The sequence below is a fragment of the Primulina tabacum genome, chromosome 14 (genome assembly GCF_025594145.1).
Source record: "Primulina tabacum isolate GXHZ01 chromosome 14, ASM2559414v2, whole genome shotgun sequence".
NCBI classification, from domain to species: domain Eukaryota; kingdom Viridiplantae; phylum Streptophyta; class Magnoliopsida; order Lamiales; family Gesneriaceae; genus Primulina; species Primulina tabacum.
This window is the reverse complement of record NC_134563.1, coordinates 1,388,567-1,410,150: the sequence shown is the minus strand read 5'-3', so window position 1 is coordinate 1,410,150 and position 21,584 is coordinate 1,388,567. Positions and strand designations below refer to the sequence as shown.

The following is a 21,584-nucleotide window of genomic DNA, read 5'->3' as shown; positions in this document are numbered from 1 at the left end:
GTGAGAGCTGCCACAATCTTACTCTTGACACAATATAAAAAGATGCAAGGAAAAATGTGGTACAAGGACTCGGGTGAAAATGTTTGTTATCACCAAGAAAGCCTCTCTTGCATTTCAGCATTTCTATAATCTTTTATCTCCGGTGTTGTTCATTCTCTACACCATAAATCACTGATTTAACTACTAAAGAATTCTGTTGGGCAGCCCCAGCACCATTAATACAATTGGAGGATATTATCGAGAATTTAGAAGAGTAAGCGGCCTAGAATGACGTCAATAAGGTTAAACTTGGTAACAGCTTCGAAGTAACATCAAAAGGCATGAACACAACAATTAGACTATATATCAACGGCTAAAAAGTAGAAATGATATTGCAACATAAATGTAAATGGCCACAAAAAATGTTCCAATTTAACTCTTAAGCATACACCTTACCGGGTACAGATATATCTGCAATGTCATCAAGTGTTTTGCATACAGGTGTAGCTGTTCCTTCTTCGCAGAGAGCATCATAAGCAGCGAAAAATGACGTCACTGACCTCCTAAAGTGAGAAATAACATAAAATGAGTAGTGTAACTAAGTAAAGTTCTGAGTTATTGTTGCTAATCGTTAGTATATATTTCAAAGTATTGTCACGTAATTTCTAATCATCATACATAATCAGACAGTTTATAAGTACTTTTTGCCCAAGTTTTCATCACAAATTTCAAAATGAAATAACTGAAAATAATTCAAATTCAACTCCACGGGAGCACATTTACCATTGCAAGGACTTAGTTCACTGTCGATGCAAACACATATATCCACCCAAGGTTTTTTCCCAAGTTTTAAAGAAAAAAGTACTGGATGATTATGTTTGAAATGGTCTAGCATTTAATACTTATGCATAAAGTTCTCGTGATGAGCACAATTTCCCAAAAGAATTCGAGTGTACTTGAGATTATAATCATAAAACATAAAATACTTTGTAATAACCATTTAAGCAAAACACAAAAGCATTGCAACCATTTCAAAATTTCCAAAGTTCAAAATTTCTAGATTTTTGAATTTCGTGTGACCTTAAGTCTGGTTCTTCAGAAGTCTGCTGGCTAGTCGCGAAGATGGCTATACTCAACGGGAATCGCAATAATCAGAGGCATGCACCAGTAGGTATTAGGACAGGTTCGAGAGATGAAGTTATTAAGGTCGAACATGAGGTTTTCACGTTGAGAATGGGTAATGGAGGCAGGTCGATTTGGTGGGCTGAAAAAACTAGGAACTCTTGCTATATGATGGACTTTGAGCCTGAGGAAGCACGTTGGATAAGCTTAAGGTTCAAGGATGCTACCAGTGTACCAATGTCGGGCACAGATTTCTACAGATTCCGAGGAAGGAATTCCGTTTTCAGGATACAGCATTTTAGCAACAAGCGTGGAAGATTTTTAAAGTTATCAAAATTTACACAACACGGAAGGAGATCAACCACCATTGTGCCAAACGGAAACAATTCAGCTGGATGGAGAAATATATCAATTGCATTGGGGAAGTTGCTGTCTGGGCAGTATCAGATGGATATAAACCAAGCAAATATAGGCTCAAATCACAGGAAGGCTAAGAGCTGCAAGCAGGATGATCGGGTGTTACAGAGGAACCAAAGCATAGGCCCGGGGGTAAGTTTGGAAGGAAGCGAAGACAATTTCCTAGAAAGGAATGGGATGAAGCACTGATTGTCACAAAAGGAAGGGTTAATATCTCTTGGGAAAAATTCAAGTTGCACTCGGAGAAGCTACAAAGATTAAGGTAGAACTTTATCCGTTCCAAGCGAACAAGGCGGTGTGGTGGCCTAGCAATGCTGAAGAATTTTTGTCTTATCTACAATTGAAGAGAGGATTCTTTAACTATGGGATTTCTTTGGATTTTGAGGTATGGAGAGATGATATTAACTCGGCGGATATTATAGAAAAATGCTGTAATAGTTGGATTAGTATATATGGGTTATCTTGGAAATTATGGACACCGGCTAATTTCAAAATCATTGGTGACATTTGTGGGGGATTGCTGGAAATTAATGCTGATACCTTACTATATAGAGATCTTGGAGCTGCGAAAATTAAGGTCAAGGGAATTGAAGGAGGATTCATTCATACTAGACTGAAAATACCAATGGAAGGAGGGGTTAGAGAGATAACTATCCGAGTTGAAAACTTTGATTCGTCGGCTTATGAAAACTATGAAAAACAAACTTATGCGCAAGTGGTGGTGAATGGCAAGAGGACTTTGGCGGGATGGGGCAACACGAACATTATCAGAAGACCGCAGCAAAACGGGATTCTGCATTGCGGGAACAGTAAAGGGGATCTCAATAGAGAAGATACATCAGACCATGTAATCAATAAGGAAGACGTGGGGGTAGGAATTGAAGCGGATATCAGTAAAGGAAAAAGGATTGAAGTGCAGGGATCGAGGAACACTGGGGAGGAAAAAAAGACTATCACTGCCCGGTTATATTTGATACGGCTAAAGTGAGATGGGGGCCGAGTCCTTTTAGATTCGAAAATGTATGGCTTTCTCATCAAAAATTTAAGGACTTGGTTCGGCAATGGTGGAATAACACAGTTACTCGTGGTTGGGAAGGTTACAAATTTATGAAAAAACTTAAAATGATCAAGGCCGAGGTAAAAAATTGGAACAGTGTCGAATGGGGAGATGTGGGCATTAGATTTAAGGATTTGAGCTTCAAGATTAAGCGGTTGGATGTGGTAGAAGGTAATGGATCGTGGTCTGCAACTTTAAATGATCAAAGGAAGGAGTTAAAATATGAATTGGAAAACTTGATAATCCGAAGAAGCTCAAATGGATAGTCAACGAGCAAAATTAAGATGGATGAAGGAAGGGGATCAGAACTCGAAATTTTTCCACTCATTATTGAGCAACAAAAGGAGTAAAGCAATGATAGAAAAGGTGGAATTGGAGGATGGGTCGGTAATCACGGAGGACACACAAGTCGAAGAGGAAATATTAAGATTCTACAGGAATCTTTATAGAAAGTCGGACGGGGTGGAGAGGGACTTCGACGGGGTAGAGGGAGTTTTCCATGGATTGGATTGGAGCGAGATAGAGGAAACTCAAGCAGAGGGGTTGGAGGTGCCATTTGGGGAGGAAAGGTTAAAAAAGCAGTTTTTGAAAGTGATGGATGCAAAGCACCGGGACCGGACGGGTTTACGATGGCCTTCTTCCAACATAATTGGGATACGGTGAAGGAGGACGTAATGAAAGTGTTCGCTGAATTTTTTGTAAATGGCAATGTTAACGGCATTACTGGCGAAACTTACATTTGCCTCATCCCGAAGAAACAAGATGTGATCAGGATCAAAGATTTTAGACCAATTAGTTTGATTACAAGCTTAATTTTGGCAAAGGTTTTGGCTAATAGATTGAAGAAGGTCCTGAGTTTTACCATTGCCGAGAACCAAAGTGCATTTATTAAGGGAAGACAGATCCTGGATTGTTGTCTAATTGCGAATGAGGTTGTCGAGGTGTATAGGAAAAATAAAAAAAACTGTTGGGTGTTTAAAGTTGATTTGGAGAAGGCTTATGATAATGTTGATTGGAAATTTCTGGATTTTGTTTTACGAAAAAAAGGATTCGGAGAGAGATGGAGGAGGTGGATCATGGGGTGCGTTTCAAATGTTTCTTTTTCGATATTCATTAACGGAAGACCATGTGGAAAAATCAAAGGGGAAAGAGGACTTAGACATGGAGATCCATTATCTCCTTTTCTTTTTAATCTTGTTGCTGATGGGCTAGGAAGGATGGTTGATAAGGCAAAGGAAGATGAGTCAGTAAAAGGACTTGAGGTTGGTAGACAGAAAATACAAATTTCGCATATTAAATTTGCGGACGATACACTATTTTTTGCAAAGTCGAAGGATCATTTGTTGGTAATTGTGGATATTCTCAATAGCTTTGGACGTCATTCCGGATTAAGAATAAATTGGGAAAAAAGTGAATTGTTGGGAGTTAATAGATCGGAAGATGAAGTTGAGGAATTAGCAGTTGCAATTGCTGTAAAAAGGAAGATGGCCAATTAGATATTTGGGGATTCCGTTGGGAGGTAACCCGAGGGCAATGGAATTTTGGGAACCGGTACTCTCCAAGATGACAAAAAAATTGGCAGGTTGGAAAAAGTCTTTCCTATCAAGAGGAGGACGGCTTACTTTGATCAAGGCAGTTTTGTGTGCCATGCCATCGTATTACATGTCGTTATTCACGGTACCAAATCAAGTGGCACTTAGGATGGAAAAAATAATGAGGAACTTCCTTTGGGATGGAGCCGATGGGGATAAGCATTGCCATGTAGTAGGATGGGAGCAAATGTGCAAACCAAAGGATAGTGGAGGATTGGGATTAGGAAATATTTGTCTGCGAAACAGAGCACTACTTGGAAAGTGGTGGTAGAGAAGGTCGGTGGAAAGAGAGACCTTATGGAAAAAGGTTATTAGTAGTCTTTATGGTTTTCAAGATAATGGATGGGATTTGAGGTTGGGGGAGAGATCGACGTTCAGAAGTCCTTGGAAATGCATTTCTCGATCATTCCCGGCTTTTCATTTGTTGGTTAGGGGGGTCTTTAGAGAGGGAAACTTCATTCGTTTCTGGGAGGATGAGTGGGTGGGGAAAGTCTCGTTCAAAGAGCGTTTTTCTTCATTGTTCAGTATTTCTGCTGTCATTAACAAGCCAATCAATTATTTTGTTTCTTGTGTTAGTACAAATGACACCTCCGCAATTAGTTGGGATTTGAGTTTTAGAAGGAATTTCAATGAGACAGAGGAACGTGAGTTTGAAGCATTGTTAGGGGTCTTAGAAACAGTGAGGGTACAGCGGGGGGTGGGGGACTTTAGATTGTGGTTGGGGGATTCCTCGGGTTTGTTTTCTGTTAGGTCTTTCTATAACTCTTTCTTCACAACTACCAATACACAGTCTTTTCCATTCATTCGCAATATTTGGGATGTACCTGTTCCTACAAAGATTCAAGTTTTCTCGTGGTTAGTGGCATTGGGAAAATTACAGACTTGTGACTTCGTGCAAAGAAGGCAGCCAGCCACTGCTTTAAGCCCGAATTGGTGTTGTTTGTGCCGAAGGAAAGAGGAAACTCAAGATCATTTGTTACTACATTGCTCATTCTCATATAGCATTTGGGTAAAGGTGTTACAAGAAATCGGATGTCTGTGGATATTCCCGAAGAAGGCACAAGATATGCTCGTATTAGAACCAAGCTGGCAAGCAGGGAGAAGACACTCGAGATTTTGGTCTATGATTGTTCAGTGCACGTTTTGGTCGCTATGGTTGGAAAGAAACACAAGAATATTCGAAGATAAGCCCGAATCTCTCGAAGAAGTTTGGGAAAAAATAAAATTCAGGGTTGCAACTTGGTTGATTGTATTGCCAGAATACAAACACCTTAGTATCTCGGATTTGATTAGGGACTGAAAATATGTTTGGTCGTAGCATAAGTGATGTAATCTTTTAAAATTACTTTATTTCGCGGATTGCTTATCCGCTATTGTAATCCTTAATATCTATTTAATAAATTTAAGTTTCGTTTCAAAATATATATATATATTAAATCATAATACAGTGTTTTTTGGAGGTGGTGAAAAATTGTATAACTGGAAAACTTTGGGTAATGTAGAAATTAATAGAAATATAGTTCGCCGAAAAGGATTGAAAATGAGGAGATGGCGTTTTATTATATTGAGGAATGAGAAATGAATTTGCGAAAAGAAAACCAATTTGCAAAGATCTTATTTCCATTTATGGTCCCATGTCACGCAACGTTGTTAAAGGACAAAAAATCAATACCTTGTAGAGAATAACCAAATATGATTTGTCGGAAGCCGCCATTTCCTGACAAAAAGCAATAATGTCTGGAGTTTCATAGAATTTTGGTCTTCCAGAACCTAACTCTGTCACTGCAGTAACAACCACTGCCACAAGGAGAAAAGTATCAAGAATTGGGAAGCACACAGACATAAAAAATACCAAAAAAGATGAAAACACTTCTTAACCAATCCACAAAATGTAGAATTGAAAAGTGCAAAACAAAATGGTAATGGGAGTTAATTGATCATGAACCACAAGATAACAAGTGAAAATAATTTGAAGAATATAAACCCTAGCAACCACACGAAAACTTATGATCCAGCACTAAAGTTGCATTCCTACCACCTCTTTAATCTTTATATTTCCTAACCAGAAACAAGGAAACATGATGTCATCATCACAAAATCCTCCAGGATCATAAAAAAATTTAAACTGATTACGGAAGTCTCATAGAACATATCCACTCAAATGAGATATAGCGACGCCCATTCTAAAATTAATCCATAATGAATTCTTCATAACACTGAAACATTCATTACTTCTGATAAAGGGAGGCACAAAGGAAATACAGCAGCTTGTTTATTTAGTTCCTGGGTGATAATCATGCCAAATATCATGGTTTGAAAAGACATCACCGAGGTGATTATTAAGTGTTGACAGAACCACAAAACAGCCACTGAAAAAGAAAAACCCAAAGCAGCAAGTCAAAAAATAGGAAAACGGACAAGGCTGATCAACTGATTCAACTCACCATAATCTTCACGGGGACGTTGGCCGTGGTCTTCTAATACAGCAGTAACCAGCTCCATTGATATGCACATGCAGTTACACTGAATTAAACAAACAGTAATCATCAGTTTGAGAATCACCGAAAAACTATGAAAGAATTAACTCAACACATTCAGACATAAGCAGAAACTTTTTGCACATGGAAACATAAAATAAACTGAAGCTAGAAAGCATGTGATCAGATTCTGATGCATGCATCAGAGCAATATCGAAATCGAACTAATAACAGGTCAGCATTGGCTTTTAGATGAACAAAACAAAAGAGCTATGTAGCTCCAACTTTATGCACTGATCTTTACTTGAAGGTTTTAAATTTTTCATTACCATACACAAACCAGTAGTCCAAACTAAGGGCTAATGGTACAAACAAATTCACAAAAATGGGATGCAATACTACATCAACTGAACATAAACCTTAACAGCTTTTATTGCATAGCAGAACTTCTTAAAGATTTTAGCGATTTGTATTAATTATGGAGCCCAATCAGGATTTACCTTCCAGAAACTCATTGAACTCGGCTTGCTTCATGTTGGCTTGTGAACCCCATGCCTCACGAAACACGTGTCCAAGAACGAAGACACCAACAGCGGTGTAACTTTGGTATATGCATAATATTCAGCAATCATTGGTAAAAAAAAATAAAATGAAGGAAAATGTGACAACTAAGAGAACCCCAAAATTCCATGGGATCAATATCACCAACTAGGACACTATTGCCTATCAATATACTTATCTCCAGTTGCATTAGGCCAATCACCTATGTGAGAACAAGAATAAGGTCCTTCCACAAAACAGACAAAAACACATGCCTGAAACACGGTTAGCATCATTGAAAGAAATTAGCTATGGGAAAAGTCTAGACAGCAAGTTTTGCTTTAGCTATCTACTTAGGTGTACGTAGAAATATGATGGGCCTAGTTTAGCTACACCAAAAGGGAAATAGATCGTATAATGGTAAATTTCTGCAATAGTGATATAACAGTAGTACTCCCAAAACAGTGACAATTTACACAAAGTGGTGCATTAAAAAAATATAACCACCTAAAGGGTTAGCAGAATTCTCACAATTCTATATGAAATAATGAAACATAACAAGCATTTTTATGACAAGTATCTAGCAATCCATTAGGTCAATCGATACAATAACAAAATCTATACTAACACGTTGAAGAGATACAACATCATCACTTGAGAAGAATGGAAGATAGAATATCAAAAGGAGCAAATCCAACATGGGTCTCACATATTTCCATAGCTATTCTTTGAATATGCTCCTCCCTCATGTCCAGCATAAATGAAAAGTGATCCTGAGTGCTTAAGTGAAACCTGTTAAATGTCAATTTTTTACAAGAATAAAGAGACGGAGTGAGAGTGAGCGACTTCTGAGGGTTTTGAGGAATACGAGCGTGTGAGAGAGAGGATGGGAACTAAAATAGTAACCAAAGTTGCGCATGTAAAACAGGTAAAAAAGAGTTTGGAAAGAAGGGTGATTAACCTTACCTCCAAGGTAGCTAAGCCCTTCGAAACTATTTTGATCATCCTTGTCCTAATCTGTATAATGGCATAAAAACTTATAAATACAAAGAAATAAATTTTTCGCCTCAAATGCAAACTTGAGATTTCCTCCATCAATCCCTAAAAAATCAGGTCCACATTTAAGAATCCTTGAGTTCTACTTGAAATACTAAAATTTATTTATTTATTTAAATAAGTGAAATAAACCCATTGGTTGAAAGTTCAAAACAGAGTGACTAATCCTCGGGTGAAGAGCAGGAACCAGAATGATGGGATAGGTGGTCTTAACCTTTTTTCCCTCCATTCTGGTATTCAGGAGGTGAGATCAGAGCGAGAGGCAGCCCTCGCCTGACATTGCTAATAACCAAGGGTTCCCGAACATTGTTTATCAGAATAAAAAAACTTAAAAATGAAAAAACAATAAGAAATGATACTTGAGATAGATTACCTCTTGATCAGAGTTCTCATTTTCAAATTTCGGATAAAATGCAGCTCTAATTTTGGCAACAGAGTACGTTGAGTCATCCGCTGTAAAGTTATCCAATAAACTACCTGTGGATTTAGATAAAGCTCATCATTTGTTATCCATCTGTGTTGTAATAGCATACTTTAGAAGATAACTTATTGGTTATTTTTAGTAGGATAATATTTGATGAAGCTTAATTTTGGGGATTAATTATAATTATTGTACTATATATACGTGTATTGTACTCAAACAATATATGTGAAATCAATTTAATTTCTCTGACATTACTTTTACTACCACTAAACAACTTACTCAAACCGGTATCAGGTTTCTCAGTAGATGTTCGAGTTTCGTCGGCCAAGACTGCCGTACTATCAACTGGACCTTTATTGACTTTTGTTGTTGTGGCTCCACTCACTTTTTCATATGCCTTAGGATTCAATTTACATTTTTCTTCATGAAGTGATACATGACTCTTCGACCCAATGTTCCCAAACTGTATTGAAGGTTCTGACACATCGGACTGCTCACCTTTTTCAGCCACACACAATGAAGTGAGCCTGTTTGTGTTGTTTTCACTGGTAGCACTAGGAATACGATCCGACACTGAATATGAGGTAGATGGTCTATTTGAATTTGGCTTTTCTAACCACCAATGTCCTTTTGAACCTTCACGTCGCTGCATTTTGTGATAAATAAAGTTACCACCAATCTCCATTTATGGTTAGAAAGGTATGTATTGAAAAAGGAATACAAATAACAAGAATCGGCCAGTCTCAAATAGACGGTGCTGTTATCAAACATTTTCCCATAGCAAAAACAAATCCAAACTTACTACATTCAATAAGGTGTGTCAGTTACATTGTATTTCTTCTCCAACAATAGACAAAGTAAATGGCATGATCACTGGACAAAATTCATAAATCACAAAACATGATAAATAAAATAGAACAATCATAAATCATAGCACAATATAGAACCCCATATCAAACTTGAAACCAGCACACCCATAGTTATTAGAGGCGCAAAGGGCTCTTGGAGCCTGAGGTGCAAGGCATAAGCTTTATTGAGGCAAGGCGCACTATTAATTTTAAAAAAAAAACAGTATTTATATACTATATCATTATATGACAAAAATGTTATCATTGAAATAATTATGCTTTTCAGAAATCTAATTCGTCAATAAAAATTATTCTTTGTTTGTTTGGTGATTTGGAGACCATCGTGATCGTTGTTGCGCTTCTTCTTCTTCAAGATGCTAGTTGATGTTGGGGCCTTGATCGTTTTTTATTTGTTTTTTATTTTTTCAAAACAGAATAAATGATAACAAGGCTTTGACCGTTGCTGCCCTGCTTCTAATTTTTTAGGGTTTATGCTTTGGTTTTTTTCTAAACTAGTTTTGGGCTTTTTTTTTCCTAAACCAGCTTTGGGCTCTAAGCTTCGCAGCCCATTTTTGTTAAAAAATAGAGAAACCGGACAGTGAAATACAGAAGCGCGCTTTTTGTCGCCTCAGGAAAGCCTTGCGCCTTGCAAGAGGCGTGCGCCTGGGCTCGCCTCTTGCAAGGTCGGCGCCTAGGTGGTCACCCAAGCACGCGCTTTTTACAACTATGAGCACACCAACATAATTTGGAAGATCAAAACAATTCCACCGCAGTTTACAATGACTAATGGCACCAAATAAGTTAAAAATAATAAATAGACATGCATATGGCGTAAAATAATTATATAAGACGCAAGGTGCACAAAGTCACATTGGTATCATAGGATATTGGGACAACATGGCCTTATTAAAGTGAGGTGAACTACTAACCGGTAAATTATACAACTTTCTTACTAAAAGAAATTCAGCGTTCTATTAAATTTTCGAAGTCTCCAATGATGGTTTCTATGCTCACATTTCTAGCAATTTTTCTCTCAATATACACCAAATCTAATGTAAGTAAAGTCCATGCAAAGCAACTTATGCGCAGAACAGGTAGAATAAATTAGATAAATATGAAGGAAAAAATGAGATCTAGATGACTAGAAAATGAGTCTAAGTGTGAAAGGAAGAGAGGTTTGACCACCAAACCGACTGTATGCATTTAATTTTGCAGGGGCCAAAAAATTTTTATACTAAAAACAAATTTCTATATAATAATAATGTTATTAAATCTGCCCCAACATTCGCACAACGCGGATTATATTCGAGCACACATTCTAAGATAAATAGATATTTTCAAAGAACGGATGCAACAAAAATTGATAAACAAGAATGAACACGGATACACATGCACATAGAAGAAATGAAATGCCTGATGACTCTTCATGGTCAACGGGAAAAGTGGCGAGGAAACCAACACGGTTGAAAAAGGTGTGAAAAGATGGAAATATGCCTGAGATGTAAAAGGGGAAAAGGCTTAGTTGGAAAAAAAGTTATATGAAAATTCTTGTTTTTGTCTCAGTTTTCTAGATTTTACAATTTTCTTTTTAAGGAGACAATCCACTTCAGCATTAATGTGTGAAAATTTTGAGTTGATGAATCTCAATTTGATACACAATCTCCAAGAAAAATGTGAAATACCAATACGACAGGTTAATCTGTAAGAGAGGAAAATGGTATGACTAAGCTGTAGTTGTATTTTGATATAACTGATTTGAAAATGCAAACTGACAAGTTGATCGAAGACAGGAAAATCATGTTTTCCATAAATTAAGCTCAATCAGGCTAATTCAATGGGGAAAGGTCCACGACTTCACTCGAAAATCGAAACAAATAAAGCATATGTTTTGCAATCAGACAGTCAAGAATAACTGAAACTGCAATGAATCAACGACATACCACAAGATGCAGAAACCATACTAGGTAGAAACACCTAATTCAATTCCCTAGAGCCACACAACACCTTGAAACAGTATAATTAGCAACTACAGATATAGTCTAGTTGGGACTCGATCTGAAGTCAATTTCCAGTCTAGGGGAAACACGCTAGTAGAGGCAACTGATGAGATAAATTATGGTAGAGACACTTGCAAAAGCAGATTAGGTGCATCCCGAAAGTGGGCTTGCTCAGAAAACTAAGCAATGTACAGTGATTCAAACAGATGTCAAGAACTCATGTTTGACAATTCTCTAACTTGAATCACACAAAAAAAAAAGAATAAAAATTCAGTTTAGTATCTGATATGACATCAGATGACAACCGAAGATTTTGCACATTGAATAACTAACTTCCATGATTACAACCATTTTTCTTGCAACTAGCAATCAGCCGGTGCTTGTTTTCAAGATGTTACGTGTGAAATACTTGGCACCATTAAAGGTCATCGCTGAAATGGTTCAGTCAAAAAGCGTGTGCAACAACACAACACAACACAACACAACACCGGTTCAGCTGTAGACGATAATAATTATTTATTTAACATTTTCAGCGTAACAATTAACAATAATATATATCACAACCATTGTCACGAAACAGAAGAATACACAATAAAAAACAAACAAGTTAGCAGAAAAAGAAAAATAGGATACAATTCCATTCAGTGAGAATCAAACAAAATCTTGAATCAATCTAATCGACATTTTCGCTACTGGTCACCAGGTCCATCCTATCAACCCTTCGGCCACAGCCAACCCCAGCAAAAAAATCAATTACCCTTCCAGCCAATGTATCTCTCCAATGGATCAAAATTTTTTGAAAATTACCAAAAAAAATAGAAAACCCGAAGTCTTCGGGTTGTGAACACGATTTACATATAACCTTACTTAACACTCGTATGTTGGTTCGAAGATGAAGAAGACGCAGAGTCGCAGACGATGTCAAGAAGAATTTGTAGGGCTAGACCGCCGACGATGTGAAGGCTAAGAGAAATCAGAGTTATCGATAGAAGCAGAGTCGGGGACGATATCAAGAAGTTGGGAGAGTTGGGTGCTTGTTTGTTTCAGGGCACGATAAATCTGTATTCAAATGCAAAGAAAGTGAAGCCCAGCCCAATAAGAATATTACATAATCCCTCAGTTTCATATATTTAGAATTAATTTTCTTTTTCGTGTTTCCATATTTAGTAATAGTAATATTTTACATATTGTTTTACCAGTCTATCTTTTATTAATTTACCTTTTTAGTTACCATAATTACTAAAATATTCATGAGTAGGTCTCTTATGAGACGAACTCACGAATCTTTATCTGTGAGACGGATCAATCCTGCCGATATTCAGCATAAAAAGTAATGCTCTTAAACCGATATTCGATCCAACTAAATTGATTTTAACTATATTTTTGGGAAAAAATGATGGGCCCATTAAACCATGATCGATATTTTCGATTAAATATATATTTTGCTCACTCCTACCCTGTAGGGTGCAATAAATGTCCCTGATTGGTAGAGCGATCGAACCGTGGTGCTTGAGCTACTGTGCAGTTTAAAATATTGGAGTTACACCATTATTACTAGCTATAGCTTTTGGTAAAGCGACAAACGTTCGGTCCTACAATTAGTATCAAAGCCAAGGTCACGAGTTCGATTCCCGTTGATTGCGAGGAGTGCAATCATTGAGAGGGAGATTGTTGGATGCATTAATTGTCGTTGTTTGGTAGAGCGATCGAACCGTGGTGCTTGAGCTGCTGTACAGTTTAAAAGATTGGAGTTGCACTATTACTACTAGCTATAACTTTTGATAAAACGACGAACGCTCGATCCTAGATACCCGTACTTTTTTGAAAACTTTTAATTATCCCAAAAAACCTATACGAACTACTCACCTGTTCTTTGACAAGAAAAATTATTCAGACAATACAATTCAAATATTTTAAACTACACAATCACTCGATTCTCAATAAAAGCAAATATTTCTTCCAATTACCAAAAATCAATTTTTATGATATATTTTACGACTATTAATCGTAAATACAATAACCTGTCCATTCGATATAAATACAACATAAAAGCATAAAAAAAAAAAGTAAAATTCAGTAGCAATAACCACACATTCACATTAATCAACAAGAAAATCCCCCTAATTATTTAACCTTATACATGAACAATTGACTGCCATCACAAGAGGAGAGCTGCGGATATCTTCCACTACTATTTTCCAAATACCAAAACCAAGAAAGTGAAAGTACCCTTTCTACATTTCCAAATACCAACCACACCTAAAAATTACATATTATTATCAATAAATCAACACAATTATTAAGAACCACAACATCAAAAATCATCCTCCCCAAGCCCAAGTTATTTTCTTTCCCTATACATATTTTCTTGAATTATTCTTCCTTCACAATGGCATAGAATCACTAGTTCCACTCTTGAGGAAGGCGATTTTCTCGACCCATCACCCATTTTTCTGATAGCAAGCTTTTCCGGTATTGCAACATGATCGAATTCCTACGAGCCATCAGTAGATCTGCACAGAAAGACTCCCCAATATAAGCAACTAGACATTATGTGCCACGAAATAAGGTCGGGATGGATTTTTAGCATGTACTTATAATATACTACCATAATCAGACACGAATCCGCCGTTGAATCGAGTCTCCGGCTGAGACCGGGGCAGAGATTGAACCAAAGCAGCTTTCATGTTTTCAAAGTTCTTGAAAAGGGGATCAACATTACTTTCTTGAAGCAAAGATGTAGGATACACTGTTATACCGATAATTGAGAATGTCATTCAAAATTCAACTTATCAAAAAATCCAATAACTAAGTTTCCTTCTTATAAATGTATTATGATCTAAATTAGCTACTTTTTCAGGTAAAATAATATGTGCATGAAAATGGGATTTCTTCACATGCATGTCCAAACTAGTGGGTCAGAGTTGGATGTAAAAGAGCAAGCAAAGATTGGTCCTATTCTCACTGAAATAGAAGCTTTTGGGGATGGAAATAGCACAAAAATGGAACAAGAACATAGATAATTTTTATTTCTAAATATTATTTGTTCAAAAGCAAATCCAAAAAAGGATATCAATTTTTAAAAATTTAAATTCTCAACCAAAAGAATAGTCTGTTTCACTGTAACTTTTGGCTCCAAAACAAAGTGTTTTAAAATTATAAGTGGGCCTGCGATTTGGTCAGCGGTGGGGTCTCTATTGAAGATACTGTGAATAGAAAATCTATGGCCAACTTGAATTTTACCATTTTCTAATATCCACATAATATTAGTAGAATAACCAAAAGTAGAAAAAGAAATTGTAATATTAGTTCCTCTTTTTTAGCCTTTTAATATAATATTTGAATTCAAAAAATCTTTTTATTACAAAAATTTCTACACAATTACAACTTTAATTCATTATTTGCATTTACTGGTAATATCAAAAACATAATTAAAATTAATATTATAGTTCTAGTTTTACCCAAAGTAGATAAGTTGGTATTTTTCAAAAAAGAATAAAAAAATTAATAATAATAGCATGCAATTAAAAATAATAAAAAAATAACTTTATTTTCAAGAAATTGGAGAAAATGAAAAGTCACCGAGCTGTAAATTACCTGGCTTCCTGTGAGATTCTGAAGAATAAGCGTTACAGCTACTCGCATTCGAACTCCCATATACACGCGGCAAGAACACTCCGGTGCCAACGCACTCCCTTTTCGCCGCAACGCCGCCGCCACCGGGACCGCCCAACAAGAAAGCCCTGTTACCCGTCCCGATATTTCGAGTAGGGTTTTGCTTGACGGGCCATGCAGCTTGGTCTGTTCTCCCAACTGCCTTTCTGCTCATGTAATCGTACACTTGTTGCTGCGGGCCGTACCACATTCCACAGCCCGGATTCTCTCTCTTCGCCGCTATCGCCGGAGCCTGTGAATGTAAAAATAGATTTTTCAAACTTAGAGAGACCGAAAATTGATTTTAATGAAGAAAAATGGGTTTTACCCGTGTAGTCTGGAAAATGGAAGGGCTCAGGGTTCTGGTCGATGAGTGGACTTGAGCCGGGCTTCTCGGCGGTCCGAAAAGGCCTAAATTCCCGGCTGGCCTGACCCCATCACCGGAATTCAGCTTCAGCTTCGCGACTTGACCTGCGGCTTTACAAATGAGATCGACAACGGCGTCGTTTTTACCCGCGACTTGAGCCGAAGGGAGCGGCGCGCTGTTCGGGCTTCCGATGCTCGACCCGCCGGTGCTCCCTCCTGACCAGTTCCCCAGAGTTGATTGAGGTGAAGTGGACATCACCCAGGCAGCCTTCTGTGGAAAAAAAAAACCCGCATCCAAAAAAATCAAGAAAAACGTAGAAATTTGCACAGATCGAGTGAATCAAACCAGAAACACCGAGTACCTCAACATGCTCGAGATTCTCGGCTTGGAAATCGTAAGGAAACTCGGTGGGGAAGCAGAAATCGGATCCCAAATCAGGTTTAACGAGCTTTTCTTGGCCAATATCATCGTCAGCAAAGAACTCTGCGGGTAACCAGAAGCCAGCACCTTCGGGAACAACATCCGCCATTGTTGAGGAAGGAAAGAACCGAAGAAGGGAGTGTTTTTCGAGTGGAGTGAAGTGAAGTTTGCTTCTTGAGGAAGATATAATGAGAGAGAGAGAGAGAGAGAGAGAGAGAGAGAGGGGCCCAAAGGAGGAGTATGCTGAGGACAGGAGGATTGCTTGTATTAAGGTTTCATGGCCATTTGGAGACAGACAAAACAATTCAAAGGTCCGATGGAATTTGGTTGGATTTTGCTTTTAGTTTGGCGTTTTGGGTTCTTTCGAATTTAATTTCAAAACGCCAAAAATTATTGTTTTCCGGGCACAACTTTTTAAATTTGATTTCAAAATTATAGGAGCATATGTAATTTGAATTTTTTGGGAGGCATAATCTTGGATAGATGTGTAGGATATTTATTTTAACCATAATCATATTTTTTTCGAAAAATATGTCTTAAAAATTGTATTGGATTGATGTGATGTGTATTTGATTTATTATTCTATATAACAACTTATTAAAATTTGTTGTGTGATCGTTTAACGGATCTTTATTTGTAAAACGTTTTAATCTTGTCTATACTTATAATAAAATATATTATTTTTGACATAAAAAATAATAATTTTTCATTAGATATCAATATCATAAAATTGACTCGCGAGTGTCTTATTGGAGTTTTGGTGTTGTTTTTATAAATTTTATTTGATATTTTAAGAAGATTGTACATTAGTATTTTTTTAAAAAAAATCTTGTAAAATATAAAGTATACTGTCTAGTAACTTGTAAACTATTTTTATACCTAAAGTAAAAAGTAATACTATTGATATAAAAATAATAATTTTTCATTGGTTTGATCAAATAAAAAATCACTGTGAGATAATTTTATAAAAGTTTTTATGATTTTTATAATTTCTTTCAAAATCCAGTTATCCACACATCTCATGTATCAAATATATCCTAAATGATTTCAATGCTATCATAAAAAATAATAATAATAATATTTTGTAGGATCGAGCGCTTACCATTTTATGAAAAGCTATAGTAATGAGTAATGGTGCAACTCAAATCTTTTAAATCGCACAGCAGCTGAAGCACCACGTATAAGGACCGTGTATCGTATTATCGTAAATCTTATGCGATTATCGATAATTTATAAATTTTTTATGTGATTATGTATTTGAGGTAAATCTTGACACTGGAAATGAGAAAATAAGTATTGGATATGAATTGACGTTTTAAGAGCTCGAGTGGAGAAGTCGGAAGTCAATAAGTACAAAACCAATATTTTGTACAGAACATCTGGCGCCCGAGCGGTAGAAAATGACCGCCCGAGCGCCAGTGTACCAAAAGTGGGGAAATTGGACAGAACATGTGGCGCCCGAGCGGTAGAAGATTACCGCCCGAGCGCCAGTATAGCATATGAGAGTACTCGGACAGAACATGCCGCGTCCGAGCGGTAGTTTTTGACCGCCCGAGCGCGGTGCATTTGAAACTCGGGGACAGAATGTCTCGCGCTCAGGCGCGAGAACTGAGCGCGAGAATTCTACCGCCCGAGTGCGAGAGAGATGAGGATAAGAATTAGATTTCCTTCTTTCCTTCTTCATTTATCCTTCGACAACTTCGAGAAGCACGAGAGATTTTGAATTTCTTCCGTTCAAATCGACTTCGAAACGCGGTCTAAACGCGAAACAAATTATAGATTCGGAATCATCGCGTCGAGGGCTTCTGACTGAGGTAAATTTCTTCTGGTTCCAGCAGCTCTAAATATCAAAGTGCTGGAATAGCATGTATTTGAAGTTGAAATTCATGTATGTAGTAGAATAACCGACAAGAAACTCATATACGAAGTCGGAATTGAATTATGATATGATTATGATTTGATATGAATTTTTGATGTTTCAAAAGATATTTGAAACTCATATTAATGATTTTGGATTATGTTATTGATTGGAATGAGTATGTTATTGATGTAGATAAAGTATTATACCGATATCTTCATGCTACATCAACTGAAAACGAAGAATTGAGGTATATTGCGACCGGGTAACATACGACAGTTATCTGTATTATATGATATATGTTGGATTGGTTTGATTGATTGGAATGAGAATACATGTCTATATGCCATATTTGTTGAGTTTATGTGGCATACATGACATTGTGATTGGAATATCGATGTATAAAATAAATGTTTTGTTAACACACATCGTTTGATGAATACATCGATACATGACATGCACGTTGAGTTATGATCCTTGGATACCCTGATATGATTTGATTGGATTCTGGGGTTTGTGAACACAATGCTATGTTTGGTATTATATGACACTTAAAACATAGACATTTGTGGTTCCGACGATTGATATGAGATTTGGGATTTGATGACGCTTCGTCGACGCTATCATACGAGTATCCCTTATTGAGGTCGGTGTGCCAGCTCGAGCATTGATTTGATAGCGATTCGTTTGATTCTGACATGTGCTCAGTGGATGGGCATTTGACCTGATACCTCCACGACACACATGCATTGCATACCATATATCATTGTTTAGATACTTGTGGTATATATGATGGTTGTTTCATACGGAGCTTTGCTCACCCCCAAGGGGGGTTGTTGTTGTCTTTGTGTGTGGACAATGGCAGGTACTCCATGATATCAGGAGACCGGAGAGGGTACTTCTGGAGGGAGTCACAGTTTGAGTTGAGGTTTATATTTTGTTCCCAGTATATATGTATATGTATTTATATACCGGGACATGTCCCGAGGATATGAGTTGTTTGTATATGATTGGTTTTGATTACGCGTGGACATGTTTATGATGTGAGATTAAATACTATTTTTAGTATTTAAATTATAGAAGAGATATTTTGGGCTCATTTAAAGAAATTTTAAACTCGTTTTCCGCTGTAATTAGTTAACCCTAATCAAAGTGCATTGTAATAACGATTAGGAGCTAAGGACCCCACACGGAGAAGAGGACCCCTAGGCGAAATCCCACATCGCCAAACAACGGGAGAGATGCTGAGCATTTAAATGAGCATGGGCCGTGACACCACGGTTCGATCGCTATAACAAGCATGGACAATTATTGCACTCAATAATCTTCTTCCCAATAATTGCACTACTTGCAATCAATGGGAATCGAACTCGTGACCTTGGCTCTGATATCAATTGTAGGACCGAGCGATTACCGTTTTACCAAAAGCTATAGCTAGTAGTAATGGTGCAACTCAAATCTTTTAAACCGCACAGGAGCTCAAGCATTACGGTTCGATCGCTCTACCAAGTAGGGACAATTATTACGCTCAACATATTTTATTTTAAAATAAAAACAAAAACCTATAATTATATAATAGTTGTAAACTTATAACTTATTTTACACTAAAATTTCAAGTTCCAGATAATGTATTGGTTTTGTAAACTTCGAGTACCTATTTTACAATAAAAGTTGATTTCATCCAAAATTTGATATAAAAAACCAAATTATTAAAATAACAAAAAAAAAAAAAACAATTTGTAATTTCATAGATAAAAATATAGTTACTCGATTTAAATACAATCAAACGCAATCATGGATTATTTTTAATTCAAAAAAATTTGTTGAGACCATCTCACATATCAATTTTGTGATAGATATCTCTAATCCGACCCGAATAGTTAAAAAAATATTTTTTTTATATCAAAAATATTATTTTTCATAATAGATATAGATCGAGTCTATTATTCTATTAAATAAAGCCATGTAAGACGGTCTCACAAAAACTTTGAGTGACTTTAGATATTTTAATATTATTGTCTTAATATTTAAGAAAAAACATCTACATATATAAATTGATAAAATTTAATATTTCATTAACGAAATCTATATTTATTAGAATATTTTTTATAAAATTTAATTAATTATGTATAATTTGTATTTTAAAAATAATTTATTATATAGATTTCTGATTATAATATTTAGTCATTTTCATCTTATTGCACGATTTTTCTTGTGTGAAAAATCCATAGAAAAATTATTAAAACTTTAGAGTGGTTATATAATAATAAATATATAACAAAAAATAAATTACATAGCAAATACTCACCTATTTATTTATTTATTGTTGTGAGAACTCGTGATCATTGTCTTCTAATACATATTGGGTAAATTTCTGACTAATGCAATAGCTTGCAATCATTCTAGTCGTTTAAACTGCATTGGACAAATCACGTGCGACATGCTTGTCCGATAAAGTACTGGTAGGAAAATCGAACTTTTGATTTTAGGTCAAACACTAATCTACTCTATCAACTCGAACATCATCCCGGAGCGACAAATACTCGCTTATTTATTGCCTTGTATTTGCTGTAATATTTTTGGTTTATAACATTTATAAACACTTTTGCTTCCAAAAGTTGAATAAGTATCACAAAATTAGCCAACAGTAAATTTAAGTATTTAACAACAAATACTTAAATGTAATAGGCAACAGTCCAACCAGTCTTATACTTGGAAAAAACCACAAGCACCCACTTTCAAATGTAATGTAGATGCAACATTACATAATGAAAGTAGAAACACAGGAATGGGAACGGTGCTTCGAGACTCCATGGGCTCCTTCATAAGTGCCAGAACAAATGCCATCCCAGGCCTAGTGGAAATCAAAGAAGCTGAAGCAATGGCCTTCAAAGAGGCTCTCAGTTGGGTGGATGACATGGGCCTACAAGAGGTAACATTTGAATCAGACTCTAAAGTTGTAATCGATGCATTTAATTCACGAAGAGAGGATGATTCAGAATTTGGTATACTAATTTCTGCGTGCCGAGTAATCCTTCGTCAACGACCATCATACAAGGTCTGCTTTACACGACGACAAGCAAATAAGGTTGCTCATAATCTTGCAAGGGCATCTTGTTTCCATGCTCGTCCCATGATCTGGATTCTACCACCAGATTCTATTATTGATGTTTTGCATGAAGATTGTAATAACTCTTATTCGTAAGAAATTAATTAATTTTGTCAAAAAAAAAACAACAAATACTAATTACGTAACATATTTTAAAGTTTAGGAGACTAAAAATATTATATTGAAATGTTTAGGGACTATAAGTATTTTAGTAGTAAACGATTAAGGATAAAGCGTGATTTTCCCACTAAATTATTGTCATTATAATGATTAATAATGTTGTTAGTAATAATATAATTAAATTTTATAATTAATTATAATAATGTGTTTAGTTTATAAATATATTATAAGTATAAATTATAAATGTGAAAATTGTATTAAGTTTTGAAAGTGACTCGTGAGCTCTGGAAGTATTAATTTAATTTTAGTGACACGTGCAGGTAATTAAATATAATCAAACATTTAAATAATTAATTTAAAACGCATTAAATTTTATATTTATGGTTTCACTAATTCATAATTGATTTTCCGTTACTTGGTAGTTATTCATCTTTATGCCATTCAATTGTGCCTTTTGCAAGTCCAAATGTACACCTCATCATATTTAAAAAAAAACACACACACACACAAAAACTATTGTGAAAATGTTTAATAAGTCAATTTGGGA

The 21,584-nt window shown here is 36.1% G+C and overlaps 1 pseudogene; it reads right to left on the bottom strand.

Moving 5' to 3' along the window:
• Nucleotides 1–16,228, bottom strand: part of LOC142525422 (tRNA ligase 1-like) — a 36,001-nt pseudogene extending 19,773 nt beyond the window's left edge.
• Nucleotides 16,229–21,584: the final 5,356 nt, after the last annotated feature.